This window comes from Pipistrellus hanaki (genome assembly GCF_964339955.1).
Source record: "Pipistrellus hanaki genome assembly, chromosome: 17".
NCBI classification, from domain to species: Eukaryota; Metazoa; Chordata; class Mammalia; order Chiroptera; family Vespertilionidae; genus Pipistrellus; species Pipistrellus hanaki.
In genome coordinates, this window is record NC_140519.1 from 35000453 (window position 1) to 35019367 (window position 18915).

At 36.1% G+C, this 18915-nt stretch overlaps 1 long non-coding RNA gene and 1 pseudogene across 3 annotated transcripts in view; both read left to right on the forward strand.

Annotated features, from left to right (window-relative positions):
• Window positions 1–18915, forward strand: part of LOC311611922 — a 111382-nt gene that overhangs the window by 60681 nt on the left and 31786 nt on the right. The gene's annotated exons all lie outside the window — the stretch shown is intronic.
• LOC311611829 (putative ribosome biogenesis protein RLP24) lies at window positions 5757–6321 on the forward strand (annotated as a pseudogene). The gene has a single exon. The product of its transcript is annotated as a putative ribosome biogenesis protein RLP24 (transcript).

Here is an 18915-nt window from a genome sequence, read left to right on the forward strand (position 1 = left end):
GACTATTTCGATATCTCATATATTATTTCATTATCTCTAGAATATAAGCAAGCAGACAATTGTGAGCCATCCTCAGAGGAATGGCTTCAAGTAGAGTTATGAATAACCTAAATCTTTCGAGCAGTCAAAACCACGTTGCAAATGTGTGTGTGTGTGTGTGTGTGTGTGTGTGTGTGTGTGTGTGTGTACAAATGTTAGTGAATATATTAAAGGCTGATGTAGGAGCTTTGTAAGAACAATGAATTCTACATAGAAATTCTTTGTTGATAAATTATAACAGTCCATTGAATGAACATTGAGTCTAAGACCCTCTATAGGAATGACCAGGAAGTAATAATCTTATCTTCAGCATTGTTAAGATTGTTTCTTAACCATCCTTAAGTACTTATGCATTAGATATTTCAAATGTATTGGATTTTTTTTTCAGACTTCCTATATTATTTAACATGTATCAATCAAAAAAAAAATCTGGATAACTCTTCCCCCACTATTATCACCAACTTTTTATTGTGTGTGGGGTTGTTGTTGTTTTTTCACTAGTACTGGAATAATGCTTCGAATTTGGAATATCTTCTATTCTTTCAGGGAAGGAAAAAATTTACTAGCCTCTATTAACCAACATTCTGTGTGCTTAAACAGGGAAGTAAAAATCTGCATTCAAATATCAAATTATTACTATACCTTACTGGTTTTCTTTAGTCTTTTCTTTTTATTTAAAGCTTCAAATTACACTGAACTTTTTTGAGGGAGACTATGAGCAAAGCTGACTTGATGTAAGGGTCAGTGATAGTACACCTGCTCTAAAAGAAAACATCAGCCAAGAGATTCTATTACTAACTCTATGGAATGACTCTGCCAACTGAATGACTCCCATTCCTCTTTGCTATTTCCAGATACTTCTAACAGTTTGTCTGAAGTGTTTTATTTCCTTTTGTCAACTTGTACAAAATCAGTTCAATTAGAGGTTCATTTGAATGAGCAATTCATTTTGCAAAGTGAAAAAGAAGATAAAAGGTATGTGTGTGGTGGGGAGGGATTAAAGGGGTATGGGTTATAGTCATTCACACCTTAGCATTAAATAGTCTACTTCCCTCTTAACCATACCTTGCAATGTGTGAGAAACAAATCCAAAAACAGTTTTGTGGAGTGGTCAGAACTATTAATTTTCTTACAGTCTAAAAGATCTGGTTTGAGTTTTGCTTCCTACCATTTTACTAGCATTATGAGTTTGAGAAAATTATTTAATGTTTGAGGTGTCTCAGCATTCTCATCTGTAAGATGAGAGAAACATGTTTACCTACTTTTTTTTTAAGGGAGAGAAATACAGACAAAGAATGTAACTTTCTCTTTTTTTCTTTTTAAAAAATACATTTTTATTGATTTCAGAGAGGAAGGGAGAGAGAAATAGAAACATCAGTGATGAAAATCATTGATTCGCTGCCTCCTACACACCACACTGGCTGAGTTACCTTCTATTGTTATGTAATGCACACACATTGACTAGCACAGGTCCAGAGGCTGAATAAACAACCAATAAATGATAACTATTGATACTAGGGTGGAGAATTAGAGGGACTTGTAGCAAAAGCAGTGAAATCCTGGGTGAATGAAAGACACCAAAGGCATACTTTGCCTTTTCAGTACTTTTGCCTATGACAAGTTCAGAGATGCAGAGTCACAGTAACAATGTGACAATCAGTGACGGGGTTGAGGTGCAAATGCATCATCATGTGTCCATTGATTTTGATGATAAAAAGATCATATGTAGTGCATTAATATTATATCAACATTTGATCGCTCCTGATAATTCTTTCTAGATTTTTGCTTCTGCCTGACTATAACTTTTTATGGCTGATCCTTATAGAGATAAGCACCTCAAGAGGTGGTTAAGGGAAGTGAGAATAATGTCTTAATCACAGGTGAATATTTAAAAATTCTGTATCCCCACTTAACTCTGAAAATGCATTTTTATCAAGTTCTGTTTTGAAAGCAGTTTATGGCTGACACTTAAAAGATTCCTCCTGTTAGAATACACAGGCATTGAATACAAACTGAGCCAGAAGTGTTATTATTTTTTTTTTATGCTTGTCATCAGCATGTTAACAATTCCCAGCCGTCCATTTCAAAAGGACAGTGGGGCCTACCCATGATGCAAATGTGCTAGGCTCTTCCACAGGGCAGTACACTGGGCTAAGAGACAAAATTGGCATGTTCTTCAGACTTATGCACACCTGCCAGACCAAACTCAAAGCCACACCCTTGAAAAGTGATAGAGTAAAATTGTATTCAATCTCTTTTTTTTTTTTTTTAGAAAAATCTGGCTAATCTAGTTAATTGACAAAAGCAACTGTATTTTCTGATCAGATATATAAACCATAAACCTCAAGGCATGTTTCTCTTGCCAGTGGTTGCCTCAATTGTAGAATAATTGCCACATTAACAGCATTCAACTCAATTTCCAACCCTGAGGATTCCTCCCACAAAGCATGCTGGAAGGATATAAGTGCCAAACCACAATGCAGTTTAATAAAACGATTCTGCCTTTCACCCTGACTGTGTCAAGTGTAAATGCCCACGCTCTCTGGAGTATTCCAGCTCTGAAAGGCACAGGCTTTGTTTGTTTTCCTCCTCTTCTTTTTCAGTTTTCAGTGGGCAGCCATATTCCTATCAGGAGATTGTTGATGGGACTCATAACTCTAAAGCCAATATTTATCTTCTGCATATAAAATTTTCAAACTTTGTTTTGTGCATTTGATCAGGTTAGCCTCTGCACTGCAACCATACTGAAATATTTTGGTTTCTCAAGCTCTCTCTTGCCCTCAGGCTTTGCTAATTTCAGTGGCCTCTTTACTTAGCTGAGTGGAGACGGGACTGAGATTTCTGAGTTCAGAGAAACTGTTTTCTTTATAGAATCGTTAGCAGCTGGAGGGAACATAGTTTTCAATAATTATTTGTTGTGTTATCTGTTTTATGTTTTCATAGTTGTTCTTTTCCTTACTGTCCTATGCTTGACATTTGCTCCTCTCACCCATTAACTTTGGTTAACTGTCATGACCATGTGGTTTGCTTTCACCATTAGGGTGTGAGCAGATATGCCATATAGCACATCTGGGCAGAAGTTTTAAATGCACTTGCATGGTTTGATACTCCTCTTCTTCCTGCCTTCCATAGTCAGAAAAGTATGTTTCAAATAGTGGCCACTCCTCAGTCCTGGTTCAAAGAGAGAAAACACATAATGAAGCTGTGCCCAAAAGACCTCAACAGAGCCCCATAATATGAGTGACAGATGACTGTTCATTGTTGTAAGTTGTGGAGATTTGAAGATTGCTTGTCATGACAATGAAATTTGATTAATAAAGGGGGAATTAACAGAAAACAAGGATAGCAAAAAAACCCAACAATGTTTTTGAGAGTTGTCACACCAAAATTGCCACCAGCCTGAATTTAAAAGAGGCAATGATTGTTTGAACAATAAAACTACCCTCAAGCCCTCAACTTTCTATAGGCAGGCTGAGGAAGCTGCTCAGCAGCCACAGGGCAATTTCTCCCAAAGATGATTTTGGAAGAGGAAGGTAAAGTCAAGAGTCACGAAAAACAATAGACTATGAAGTCACCTCCAGAAAATAAAACTGAAGATTGATTAAGCCACGTTCCCTAAACTCCATTGAGTAGACCTTACAACTATTGCTTAGTGGGATTTCAGAATTGCTGGAAACCAGTGACGAGTGAATTCTTCCCTTTATCCAGTTTCTAAATGAGTGTTTATTGTGAGTTCCATGATTTTAAATGCTCATTTAAATGAGCATGTGGGTGCAAATCACTAGTCTTTTAGTTCATAGAACTTTGGCTTAAGATGAGCTACATTTGGAATTGATGTATACTCGAGATCTTAAATTTCACCTGGCTGGAGTGGCTCAGTGGTTGATCATCAACCTATAAACTAGGAGGTTGTGGTTTGATTCGATTCATAGTCAGGGCATATAACTGGATTGTGGGTTCGATCCCCAGTGTGGGGTGTGTAGGGGGCAGCCGATAAATGATTTTCATCATTGATGTTTCTATCTCGCTCTCCCTCTCACTCTGAAATCAATAAAAAAATATTTTTAAAAATAAAAATAAAAATACCTTTAAAAAGTTCCTAAATTTCAAGGATATTGAGACATTGGAGTATCTTTAAGAAACTGAGGGGAAATGAACATTTGTGAACAAGAGAGTGGTAAATTGCATTATTTCACAAATATCACTTCCGCCCATATGTTTTGCCATGGTTCTCTTTGAGCACAGTCTACTTTCCTGTCACCTGATTTTGACCTATACATTACTTTCTTTGGCTAATATAATATCTTAGTACAAGTTTTAAATGTGCTTGCATATTTTGCATGTTTTGGCACCCACTCTCTTTAATTTTTCCTCTGTAATAAGAACAGTATGTCCAAGATGCTAGCTTACTCCCTCAGCCTAAACTATGGAATAAAAAATTATTTGTGGAGCCAAAGTCAACCAAACTCAGCTAAACCCAGCAGAACCACGACCCTCATGAAGTTGAGCAAGTAACCAACAGAGATATTGGAGTTCGTTATTACTACAACAAAAGCTGGCTAACACAAATTTTGAATAAATTTGTCGTTGAAAAATTGTTGAAGGAAGAATCATATTGTTTATAAATATGCTTAGTTTACGTAGGAACACCATGGGAGGTTTTGAATACACAAAAGTAAATGAACTTTACTGAGAGTTATTTGTAGTTTTGATGGACTGTTCAGACATCTTACTTTCTTTTAAAAGGAAAATTATTCAAGAAGTATCTATAGATCCAAAAATCTAAAAGAAATTCCAATAAATATTAGAAGATAAGCCCATGTGTCTAAGGATGTTGGTATTTAAAAAAAGAGACGGGCAGACTTTAAAAAGGGAATGCCAACGTTAAATGCTTGGGACATTGGTTGTTTAATCATGTAAATACATGGCAACTTGAGTAATCAGAATTTGTACCTGGAATGTAACTCCATTATATATTTTTATTCTTGAATTTTCCTCATTCTATAGTTAAAATTATGTTTTTAGAGGGGGGGGAAAGACAAAGAGGTTTTACTTAGAAATATGTTTTTTTGATGTTTTTTAAATATATATTTTTACTGATTTCAGAGAGGAGGGGAGAGGAAGAGAGAGAAAGAAACATCAATGTTGAGAAAGAATCATTTACTGGCTGCCTCCTGCATGCCCCACACTGGGGATCGAACCACAAGCAGGGCTTGTGCCCTGTCCAGTTCATAGGTCAATGCTCAATCACTGAGCCACACAGGCCTGGCTTTAAATATATATTTTGAATGGTACCCATACATCCCTGAGAGAAGAACTAGTTTTGTAGAAAACCATTTGTCCTTTGATCTAGTTCTCTGATGAATCTTAAGAGTTAATGAATTTCTGTTTGTTTAGATTTTTTTCTTATGAGGGTGGGAGTGACAACTTCCAAGCTCTTTCAGTACTTTATTAGGTGCAATGAACACTATATTTTCTAGTATATTTAATTTTATCTCATTTAAAAATTGCTAGTCACAACCCACTAAACTGGGTTACTCTATGGTTATACAAGTATAAGAAAGGAATACCATTGAATTATTCTATAACCTAAAAGCGGGGAAGCAATAAATGTAGCCAATTTGATTAGATAGAATTAGAAATGTAATAATAAAACTGCTTTAAAAATGACCAACTTGCGGGGCGGGGGGGGGAGGTGGTCCCCACTTGCGTTCAACATGCATATAGAGAAGTGTTACTTCTGTTCCGGGCCCATATACCTGGATGTTTGTCTGCAAAGACTGCAAGGTGTTCAGGTTTTGTAAATCCAGGTGTCATAAAAACTTAAAAAGAAGTGCAATCCTCACAAGGTCAGGTGGACTAAAGCTTTCCGTAGAGCAGCTGGTAAAGAGCTCACAGTGGATAACTCATTTGAATTTGAAAAACACAGAAATGAACCTGTCAAATACTAGCGAGAGCTGTGGAATAAAATGATTGATGCAATGAAGAGACTTGAAGAGATCAAACAGAAATGTCAAGCTAAATTTACAATGAACTGGTTGAAGAAAAATAAAGAACTACAGAAAGCTAGGACATCAAAGAAGTCAAGCAAAACATCCATCTCATCCAGGCACCTTTTGCATGCAAAGGGAAGCAGTTGGAAGACAAAATGGTACAGAAACTACAAGAGGATGTGGACATGGAAGTTGTTTCTGACAATCCTGTTTAACTATTTCTATGAGCACATTGAAAATTTCCTTTTGAGACTTGGGTGCTCTGGTTTATTAATTTCTTCTTTACGTAAGATGAAAAGGTGATTAAAAATGCAAAACATCAGATAATATGAATGCTACATTGCATCTCAATATTAAATCTTCAGTGATAGATGTACTTATGTAAATTATGAAAATTTTATAAATACAGAGTGAATTGTGGACATAAAATGGTGGTGCCACTTGGATAATGGCACCAGGCAGCGTTTATGTAGTAACTGATGACAAGCATTCATGGCTAGTGAGATAGAAAATAAAATGTTCTTTGCAGTAAAAATCTTCCCTTTATTAACTTTATAGAAGGAGGGATATGACAAGGAACTAACAATCTATATGATAATTAGCCTCAAGTACTCATATCTTTTATTTTGATTTCAGCCATAAGCTGGGTTGATGGCTGGCGAGTGAAACGGCAGCGGCAGGAGCAATAAGATTGTCCAACTGAGACTTAGGTGGGGAATGGGCCTAAGCCATCAGTCGGACATCCCCCAGGAGCTCCCAGACTGTAAGAGAGGAAGGACGGGCTGAGGCACCCACCCCCTCCCCAATGCACGAATGCCATTTACCAGACCTCTAGTATGTAATCCTATATAATAAAAGGCTAATATATAAATTGACTGAACTGCCAAATGACCAGTCACTATGACGCACACTGACCACCAGGGGGCAGACCTCAATGCATGAACTGCCCCCTGGTGGTCAGTGCACTCTCACAGGAGGAGTGCCGCTCACCCAGAAGCCAGGCTCACAACTGATGAGTCCAGTGGTGGTGGCAAGAGCCTTTCAAAACCGCTGCAGCAGCACAAAGGATGTCCAACTGATGGAGAATGGGCCTAAGCTGTCAGTTGAACATCCCCCAAGAGCTCCTGGACTGTGAGAGGGTGCAGGCTGGGCAGAGGAACTCCCCACTCCCTCCAATCCACCCCTGAGTACATGATTTTCATGCACTGGGCCTCTAGTAATATGATAAAGCAAATGAGTAATTACATTGAATTCATTGAGAACTGAGATTTTTGGCATAGAAGACACAAATAAAAATTATATGAGGTTAAGGGAAATTTATCTAATTCAAAATTTAAAGTGGAAGTATCAGAATAAATTCATATTACCTTTTGGAAAACATACACTTTGTGTCTACCAAAAAATTCTAGAAACAATGAACCCAGTATCAGTGAGCATCCTTAAAACACAAATTGTGATCTCTAAATGCCATTTCTCACTAAAAGGAACTCTGAAACACTACATGTACTGATGAGCCTTGAACATCATATAAACCAGAAAGCAAGGAAACTATCAAAGATTATTAAGGTCATATCTAAAAGGCTCAGAGGAAAACTTGGCTTATTGACTTTGGCCTTCAAATATCAAGGAGGATACTAACTGCAATGGATTGATACAAATCCAATGTATTTAAATTTATAAATTCAGAATAATTCTTTAAAAAAACTTCATTGATCATCATTTTTTTGAAAATGAACTATATATACATTAGGGAAAGCAAATAGTGTTGAGAAGATTTACTTCCAGCTAATAAACAATAAACAAATGATGGAATTATAATATCACTAGTTTACAATCCCTAATATTTAATGTATATATGCAATCATCATTAATAACTGCTAACATCACTGAAAGTGAGACAAACAAACATTATATACTTTCTAGGAGAAGTAAAGAACATCTCCTGACAAGTAACTGCCAGCCATGTGAATAAGACCATTTTATTTTTTTATTTTTTAAAATATATTTTATTGATTTTTTATGAAGAAGAAGGGAGAGGGATAGAGAGCTAGAAACATCGATGAGAGAGAAACATCGACCAGCTGCTTCCTGCACAGCCCCCACTGAGGATGTGTTTGCAACCAAGATACATGCCCTTGACCTGAATTGAACCTGGGACCTTCCAGTCCATAGGTTGATGCTCTATCCACTGAGCCAAACCAGTTTTGGCTTGAGTAAGACCATTTTAGACCCCTAGTCTTTCCAGCACCCCTAATGACACCGTGACTCTTGTCAAAGATAAAAATCTATCTAGCCATTCCCTGCCTACATTTCTGACCCACAGAATCATGAATAATTAAAACTTGTTTTGAGAAATTAGGTTTGAGATAGTGTGTTACATAGCAGTGACTAGCTGATTTAAAAGTATAAAACTATCTTGCAAATAGCAATACTTCCTTAGGAGAGGAAAATAAAGAACTAATATTATAGATGTACTAGTAATCTTTAAGCAAATACATAAAAATAAAGAAGAATTTCATTTTTACACCAAAAAATTGATTTCATGACCCATGAAATTAAAAATCAAATACTTCCTGAAGTAATGCAAGACAGATAGGTGGCCAATAAGTGGTCTAGCACAGCTGGCATGGCTAAGTGGTTGAGTCAGGAGGTCATAGTTCAATTCTGGTCAGGGTACATGCTCAGGTTTCGGGCTGGATCCCCAGTGGAGAACGTGGAGGAGGCCGCTGGCCAATGATTCTCCCTCATCATTGATGTTTCTATTTCTCCCTCTCCCTTCCTCTTTGAAGTCAATTAAAAAATATTTTTTTTAAAAAAGCAGTCTAGAGTTGGAAATAACCTCTACTTTTTTTTTTTTTTTTTTTTTTTTTTAACAGTGAGGTTTATCCAGCAAGATAAATAGTAAAATAAAGGCATTAACCTTAATGTCTCAGTTAATAGCTCAGACTTTATTCAGGAGGCAACAGAAAGTTGGCTGAAGATTCTGAGCAGGGCAGTGACATGATTACATCAGTGTTCTAACAAAAGTCGCTGTTTTAGAATGGATTGGTATTGGAAAAACTTGACACAGCAAGGCCAGTTGGGATGATTTCCAGATATGAGGTTATGAGAACTTGCACTAGGGAGATGACAGTACATACACATTCGAGAAACAATCTAATGAATAATTGAGAGAAAGCTGAACCGATAAAGGAAACGAAGAAGAAAAATCTATGAGGAGGAAGGAATTCTCTCAGATTGCCTTCTGACTGCAAAGGCAACAAACATGGACCTTGCTGGAATTTCTAGTTTGCCCACCTTCCCTGTGGATTTCAGACTTTCCACTCTCCACAACCTCTCTCTAAAATACGCATCCTACAGTTTCTGTTTTTCAGGAGAATACTGACACTCCAATATTGAGTCTCCCTATCCATTTTCAGGCTGGGGAGAGAGGCCAACTGTGAAAGGAGGAGCTAGCATCTTTTATACCATTGTAGTCACCTGTGCTGCCCACCGCCCCTCCCCACCTCTATACACACAGCACAGGCTCCACTACCACCAGAGGCCACTATCATGTCCTTAGATGGGCCAGCAGCCTATCTTGCTCATTTTTTATGCCACAGATCACAGATGTCTAACAGTGTCTGGCATATATTAGGTAATTGTAAATATTAGTTCAGAATTTTTTTATATATATTTTTTTTATTTATTTATTTATTTATTTATTTATTTATTTATTTATTTATTTTACAGAGAGGAAGGGAGAGGGATAGAAAGTTAGAAACATCAGTGAGAGAGAAACATTAATCAGCTGCCCGCAACCAAGGTACATACCCTTGACTGGAATTGATCTTGGGACCCTTCAGTCCACAGGCTGACGCTGTATCCACTGAGCCAAACCGGTTAGGGCTTATTTCAGAATTTATAAGGCGTGTGTTGGTCTAGGAGACAGAATAGAAGTGTGAGACACAAATGATAGCAGTAAATACTTGATTATAGCAGAAGGGGAAGTCTAGGTTTGGGAGCGGGAAAACTGGACAAGTTAATAAACATTCTTGGGTTGTAAAGTTGGACATTACCTTGATTCCTGTTTTCAGGAAATGTTCATTTAATTGTCTAGCCTTAAGAAACAAACTCATCCCTCTCCCCCTCCCCCACCACCATCCCCCCCAAAAAAGATGAATAATACCAAAGAAAGACTATATTTTATTTTTTCATTTTGGTTTTTACCATTACCAAACATGGAGAATATAAATATTATTGCAATCTCCTCCCCCCCGATCCCACAGGTCATTTCCATTTCCTATTAGTTGGTACATCATCAATCTTTTCAAGTAATCATTACAATGGTACTTATCTCTCAGTTTCCACTTCCAATGGCTACTCCAATGCCTACTCTAACGTACCAGGCCAATTTGGGAATTATACATTTTCAAACATCTTATGAATATGAGAGGAGGAAGAGAACTGAGGCATTTGGTAGCTCATTTCATTTGTGGCAGTAGGTCTTAGTGTTTCTGAGTTAAGAGGCTGATTCCTTAGACTAACAAAGGGAATCATGAGGGGAAAAAAGCATCAACTTAGGCTCATTGATCCAGTCTTGGTTTTGAATCCAAAAGCCATTGACTCGTTTCTGACTCTACATAAATTATTCAATTCTATACAATAAGGATCATCATTTTTCTTGAAGAGCTCTTGGAATATAAAAACATGGTAGCAAGGATTAAATACTCATAGAGAATCTGATGGAAAATCAATTGCAGAAACCTTTCAGAGAGTAGAGTGAAAAGACAAATAGAAAACAGAAGAGGAACGATGAGCAAATAAAGAACCAATCTAAGAGGTCCAATACCCAATAAAAGGACGGCCAGAGAGAGCAATGGAAACTACAAGTAGAGGAAATCAACAGAGAGTAATCTAAAAAAAATTCCCAGTCTGAAAGTTATGAGTTTGTAGATGGAGAGGGCCTACTGTCGTATACATTTTGGAAAACTGGAAAAATATATCGATATATCATACCAATGCCTATTATCATGCATTTTCTGAACACTGGAAATAAAGAGAAAATTCAGAGTAATAGGTAAGAGATAGAGATCAGAGTTGGAGACAATAACAAATGCTAAATCCTCATTTGGAGAGAGTTGACATGAGATGATATCTAAAATTTAAAAATCAAGATGTAGCAATAAAGCCATATAATCCAGAATTTTCAGGTAAATTTTATATAGGAAAAAAACATAATGATTGCTTCTGGGAATTAGGTACTAGAGAATGTATAAAGGAGAGGGCAGGTGTTGCTTTATAGAATTACCGTATTTACCTCTTTAAGTCTGCGCATGCGTATTTTGGATAAAAACCTATAATAATAAAAGCATAATATGCTAATTAGACTGGACATCCTTCTAGACATCCTTTCAGACAACCTTCCAGATGAAGCCTGGGTCCCAGGTGCCTGCCGGTGATCTGAGGGAAGCCTAGGTCCCAGGTGCAAGAGGGAAACTTGTGCTGGCAGCCGGGGGAAGGAAGGCCTACTCTCGCATGATTTTTGTGCATTGGGCCTCTAGTTTTTAAATAAAAAGAAATTAAAGATTGGAAAAAGAAATGGCAGGGCAGCTAGCTTAAAACTCTTCATAGTAATAACTTTGACATTATTCTCTTCTCTGATAAAGAATAAGAGAAAGGCAGTTGGCTTTCAAACAATGATGTAAGTGGTGCTTAAAGAATGAAAATATAGACTCTGAAATTGTCTACATCTGTGTGTAGAGAGGGAGGGCAATAGCCCCAGACACATGGACTGTCTAGCTAAAAGTGTATTGTTACTATCTACAGTTTCTAATGAAGTAGATTGAAGAGATAGGCACAAAGTGAGGTAATATTTAATCAACTGCAGAGTTCCTAGAATCATTGTTCAGTATTAATTTTTAAGTTTTCATGCCCTCATAATTTTTTGGCAATTAGGTTGAATTGAATTGAATTCAGTGAGATGTCAAACAAAACATCTGAGTCCTGTTATTTTGTTCGGTCATACATAGAAAAGACAGTATTTAGAAGCAAACTCTTCAGGGTTCCACATTTTGTGAGGTTCTTAGGATTTTCCTTTAAAGTCAAGCAATTTGTAAAAATAGGTTTATAGATGTTTATAATAGAGCTTCTGACTAAGGACAGTACTTGGCTTTTATGGCATACCTTTCAAAACCTTAATGATTAAACTGTTCTCATTAAAATAAAACATTTCCTGCTTTAAATTGTGAATTATGGTTACCAAATATATAATTAGTTTAAGAAGTTATCAAACATTGTTCACCTTTATAATTTACAAAGGATGATAATTTTGCCTTCTCTAGTCTAAAAAAATCCAGTGGTAAAATACAATTAATGTTTTTATATTCTAGCAATTTTCTTGTCAGAGTTGTTGCTTATATTTGGTGACATGATATATTGATTAATAAGATATAAAAATCTTTATAAATAAACGTTTTAGAGTAGTAGATTTTTTTAAAACTCAGAACCTTAAATAATGTATGTATGTATGTATGTGTGCATGTAAGATGTAGTTAGAATTGTCTTTGGACACTATTTAGTCATTCTTAGCTTTTGTTCAAACAGAAAATAGAAGATCATATGGTTTAGTGATTCCCTAAGCCTCCTATGACACAGCTGATTGGTGGGAAAGCAGTGTTAAAACATATATCTCCTGATCCTCAATCCCATTCTATTTTCATGACACCAGTTGTAAAAGAAATCCAATTTTTGCTAATTATGAATATAAATGAAAAAATTTAAAGCATGGTATAATTATGACAATAACAGAAAGGAGACTTGCAAATTATTCAGTCAGAGTTGGGAGGGAAGAAATTTGTTGAGAAAAATGGAAAAAGTTTTGGAAGATTGGGAATATATCCCTATCAAATTTCTTATACATCTATTTAACCCCATAAATTGCCCTCCCCACACTTCAGCCTGTATAACATGGGGTGGCAGAAGAAAGCCACAGTATTATTGGCCTAAGAATTTAGATAGCTGAGTTTAGGACTGCCTGAACAGCTAAAAACCTAGGAGAAAATCCCAAAAAGGAAGGGGCTACTGAGTAAGAAGTCCCCAAATCTGCACATAAACTCCCCTCAAAATGTTGGTTGACTGCCTTGATTGGCGACTATGCCCTTGAGAATCTAAGGAGCCTCGCAGAAAACAAGCTTCAAGAGCTAAACAGACAGGTTAGCTGCTGCCCACCACGGGTAACACACACTTTGGAGTTAAAATCCAACTAAGGTAGAAGAGCTTGGTAAACACCTTAGGCTTTCCATGAAGTTAGGAACAAAGACTACTTCACCAAAACTAAAGCATGAACCTACCCTAACAAAGGGAAAACCAGGCTTCCCCAGATTGAAAGTAATGTCTGTAATTTGTCTGCTAAAACAAAACTCAACAGTTTCAGAGGAAGATCCAGAGGCTCTGCAATGAATTACCAACAGCATAACAATAAAAAAATTACTAGAAATGGGAAAATGTGACTTATAGTCGATAGAAAGAGACTAACAAAGGAACTAGGTGTTAGAGTTGGCATAGAAAGATTTTAAAATAACTGATAAATATGTTTAAAAGTCTTCAAGAAAAGATGGATTTAACATATAAAGACTTGGGTAATGGAGAATAAAGATTGGAAAAGCAGAAATAAAACTGCCTTTATTCACAAACAACATGAATCTATCTGATTTTCCAAAAATCTGTTAGCTCCAATAAGTGAATTTAGTCAGGTTATAGGATAGGAAATCAGTATTTTTATATTGTCTCAACAAATAATTTGAAAAATACATTTAAAAATAAATACCCTTTAGAATAGTGTAAAAAATATTAATTACCTAAAAATAAATTTAAGAAAAGATATTAAAGATCTCTACTTTGAAAACTCACAAACCTGCAGAAAGAAAGACATAAACAGAGAGATGCACCATGCACATTGTTGCAAGACAATATTGTAAAAATGTCATTCCACCTGAAAGTGACCTATAGAATCATATACTAGTACTCATGTACTGGAGGGTGGGAATGGCCAGGGAGAGATCAATGGGAGAAAAGGGAGACATATGTAATACTTTAAACAATATAGAATTTATTTTTTTTTTAAAGAAGACACAATATACTTCTAACTCAGAATGCTTTTACTCTTTGGTGGAAATTGATGGTCTAACATGAAATGTTATATGAAAATACATAAAGCATCTAAAATAGCCAAAATAATCTTAAAAAAAGAAAACAAGTTAGACTACCTAGTTTTAACACTTATTACAAAGACTTATTATAAAACCACAGTTATTAAGACAGTGTGTTGGCATAGGAAAAGGCAAATAGGTGGATTGAACAGAATAGAGAATTTAGAAATATACCCCGCTATATATTCAGCCAATTAGCTGAGATGCCAGAAATTCAATGAGGAAAAGAAAATATTTTCAACAAATGATGCCGGAACTGGATATCTCTGTATTCTGACCTCTACATCATAACATATAAAAACTTTAACCTAAGGTAAAGTGAAAACCTAAAAATAAAAGCTGAAACTATAAAATCCTTAGAAGAAAACATGAAGAATATCTTTGCTATTATGATGTAGGCAAAGAGTTCTTGATACATAAAAAACAATAATCATAAAAGAAAAAAATGATATAATGGACTTGTTCAGAATTAGAAATTCTTGTTCATTAAAAGGCCCTTTAAAAAAAAATGAGAAAGGCAAGTCACATACTCTCTAGAAACCTACTGGAATTGCAATACATAGCTTTTATGTAAGCAAAATATGATTTTGACCCAGATCTTTTGATTTTGAACCCTTAAACAACAAAATATATATATTATAAATTTTGGCACTTCAAAAGTACAGAAGTTGAAACTTTAAAAATGGGCAAGACAAAGTGTCCATCAGTAGATGAATGGATAGAAAAGCTGTGGTACATTTACACCTTGGAATACTTATACAGCAATAAAAAAGAAGGATCTCTTAGCTTTGAGACAGTATAGAGGGACCTGGAGAGTATTAGATTAAGTGAATAAGCCAGACAGAGAAAGACAAGTGTCACATGATCTCACTCATCTGTGGAACCTAATGAACAAAATAAACTTTTGAACAAAATAGATCCAGAGACATAGAAGCATAGAACAGACTGTTGAATCTCAGAGGAAAGGTGGGGGTAGGTGGGAAGTGATCAACCAAATAATTTGAATGCGTATATGCATAACCCATAGACACAGACAATAGGGTGGTGGAAGCTTAGGAAGGGTGGCAGGGGAGAGCTATATGGGGTCAATGGGTTATATGTAATATTTTCAACAATAAAGATTTTTAAAATAATAAATAATAAAAATGGGCAGGAGAGGTGGTTTTAATAGTGATGTTACTATCATCATTCTAGTATGAAAAGGGAAGAGATAGACTTGACAGTTGATGGAACAGGGAATAGCAATTTCAGTATAATATTTAAAGTCAGTAACCAATAGAAATCAAAGTAACAATATGATTATTATTAAAATTGGTAAGAAGGAAAAACAAGTAGAAAGGAACACAAGTTACTGTAGCTAGGAATCAACAGATAATATCCAAAGTTGATAAATAAATTTTAAAAATAACAGAAAAGCATAAACAACTAACCTCAAAAAAACTGATGTAGGAATGGAAAAGAATGGAGGAGGGAATTTTGCTTTACATTTTACAATGATTCTATATTTTATTTTTCCACCCATGTGTATTATTGTGTTGTTTATAGATAAAAAGAGAGATAAATAGATACAGGAAAGAAGGGATGTTGGGAAACCTACATACCTAGAGGTTTGACTGCCTAGTGAGGTTTTAGATGATTTCTTCTTCATTACACTAGCCTGTATTTTTTTTAATATTTTTTAATATTTTTAACTATAAAAGGAAAAATAAAACTCTTCATTTTGAAAGACATAAAAATCTCAAATTAAAATAATCAGCTTTGTTGCAGTACTTTATTGCCTACTGGAAAATAACTTGTAGTAGTATTGGAGCTATCTGGTGAGAAAACACTTTTCAGAATGTCAAAGTATTATTCATTTCTTGGTTTATGTCCCTATATTACACTGAATACAGACCACTTTTGTTTCAGTTGATGAAATCTGGAGAGTCCTTAGCCTCAAAGTGCCAGTTAGGACTGAAGAACCAAGTTGCCTACTAGTCAAGCAGAAAGTTCTCACAAATAGAATTATTGTTAAATGACATTCAGTTGTCTGTAATTACTATGGGAGTAAAGAAATCCTAAAAATACCCTTATGGCAATGTCTTTACAATTTGTACTGACATAAACTCTTTTGGGATTCTTCTCTAAGATTAAGTCTACACCCATAATTATGTCATCATGTATGCAGAAGTGTCATTTTTGCTTGGTTCTTTTAACTTGTTTGCAAGAGTGGAAGAGCAATGGCTAATGTTGTCCAGAGCCATCTGCCTCAGATACCAAAACCTGTTGTAGTGTTTCCACTAGAGCTGTGATGTTGGTCCATCTATGTACTAAATTGAAGCAGAGAAAAAATCACATGCCCATAGGAATGCATTTTATAACAGAGTATTGTTCCTCCAAGTAGTCATCAGATTATTCTGGCCATTGTACATACAACACATCTGGGAATTATTCTCAGGAAAACATGAGGTAGAACCTCTTACTAATGGTTTGGACTTTGACTATTGCCAAGACTGGGGGGTGGGGAAGGAAAGGAAATAAAGCACATATTTGGCTCCAATGTGTAATCTACTAAAGTTAATTCCATGATATATGGTGGTGAAACTTTGATCAATAATTTTATTGATTTTACAAGATTGTATTAATAGGGTATGGTAGACTCCCTCACAAATGGCAACAAATATTCCCATTTTTCCTATTTCTTTATTTATAACTTTGTCTCAGATATTTGCAATACAACTTCTGATGTATGTGTATAATTTTTAATTAAATTTAGGATTCTCTAATAACTTTGCCTCAATAATAAAGCAAAATAGTTAAAAGCAGGGATTTTGAAGTCAGAACCACCTGGGCTTTAATCATTTGCATGGAAATTGCTGGATGAAGCTCATTAACTCAATGCAAACCTTAGTTTTCTCCTTTTTATAAGGAATAAAAACACAACTCAAAGAGTTGTTGTAAAATTAAATGTGATAATTTGTATAAATCACTTAGGACAGTGGTCACCAAGTTGTTTGCACATTGGATTCACATGGGAGCTTCAAAAAGACCTATTGGATCTTATGTCCCATCCCAAGACATTGTGATTTAATTGGTATGGTATGTGGCCTGACATTTGAGATTTTTTAATTTAATGTTTAAATTTTGGTGATGCTAACATGCAGACAAGTTAAGAGAACCACTGACTGAGAGATAATGTTTTGTAAACATTATCTAACAACTAGAGGCTCAGTGCATGAAAACTCATGCACTGGAGGGAGGGGGTCCCTCAGCCCGACCTGCCCCCTCTCACAATACAGGAGCCCTCAAGGGTAGGAAGTGAACCGGCAACCAGGGGAAGACAATGCCCCCATCACACCTCCGCTGCTGCCACTGCTGGCAGCGCAAGCCTTGGCCTGCCCTGGTTACCTGAGCCTCAGGCGGCCCTGGGTGGCTGAGCAGCTGACATCTGAGGCTTGCCTGCACCTCAGGCCAGCCCTGGGAGGCTGGGGACTGAGGAGACTAGGGGACTCAGGAGGCAGGCGCACACGGAGCAGCCAGGCCCACCTGAGGGTGGGCCCAGCCATGCCGCATGCATGCCGCATGCCTGCTGCCCCAGAAGGGTTGAGGGGACTGGGAGCTACCATCTCATGGCTGTGGGCGTCACCATATTTGAGGATGTGGCAGTCAATCAGTATAATCCTCCTTTTTGGCTGTGGGACCACCATCTTTGTGAGGGTGTGACAATCAATCAGCATATTCCCTCTTTATTAGATTGGATATTTGTAATAATCCAATAATATTTGTAATAATCCTAAGAAGCAGACACCATATTATCCCCAATTTCAGATGTTAAACTGGGACTTAGAGATATTTAATAAGGTAATCAAGGCCAGATAACTGGTACAAAGCAGAATTTAAAACCAGTTTCCCTGAATCCAAAGCCCAAGCCTGCAGTTATTATGCCATCTATTCTCAAGCAAGTTTTCCATCCATAAATTTCCCAACCCAATTGAGGTATAGTATATCAACAATATTAGTTTTGGAAAAAAGAAAAAACAACAAAAAAAAACAACAACAAATAAACCTCCAGAGTTGTGATAGTAAATACTCAGTAATCATAGAAACAACTTACCATATCTCGAAATTGTCTGAAGCAAGTCAGACTGAAAAGCTGGTAAAGACTCCTGAGGATTTTGCAAGAAATTAAGTAAGATTAGATATATTTCTTATCAATAAATATATTATGCCATTTTTGGCAATAGTTCTTAGTCCTGCTGAGTTTTTAATAGAAATTTGCATGAAAACGCATTCCAGCTCCTTTCCAAATGTAACAAGGATTCAAAAGATAAAGAAGTCTTCTGAAGTTACACTCAGCACTTACTTTCCACTTATCTAAACTACAACAGTATTTGTCAAGAACTGGACTAATGTGGATTTGAGCCATAATAATTGAAACATGTTCTATGTTCAACAAAGTCCAAGATTCAAATGTAGTGATAAAGCATCACCATATTTAACTGTGATCATATCCCTTAAAGCATCTTTTGAACTGGATTTTTTTAAATTCCATTTTCTCAGGACAGACCAGAATAACTAAAAGACATTATTTAAAAATAGCTATTTTCTGCCATAACTCCTAGGTTAACAATTAAAGAAGAGGAACAAAGTTAGAAAACAATACTATCTGATTTCAAAACTTATTATAAAACTATGGTAATTAAGATTGGCATACA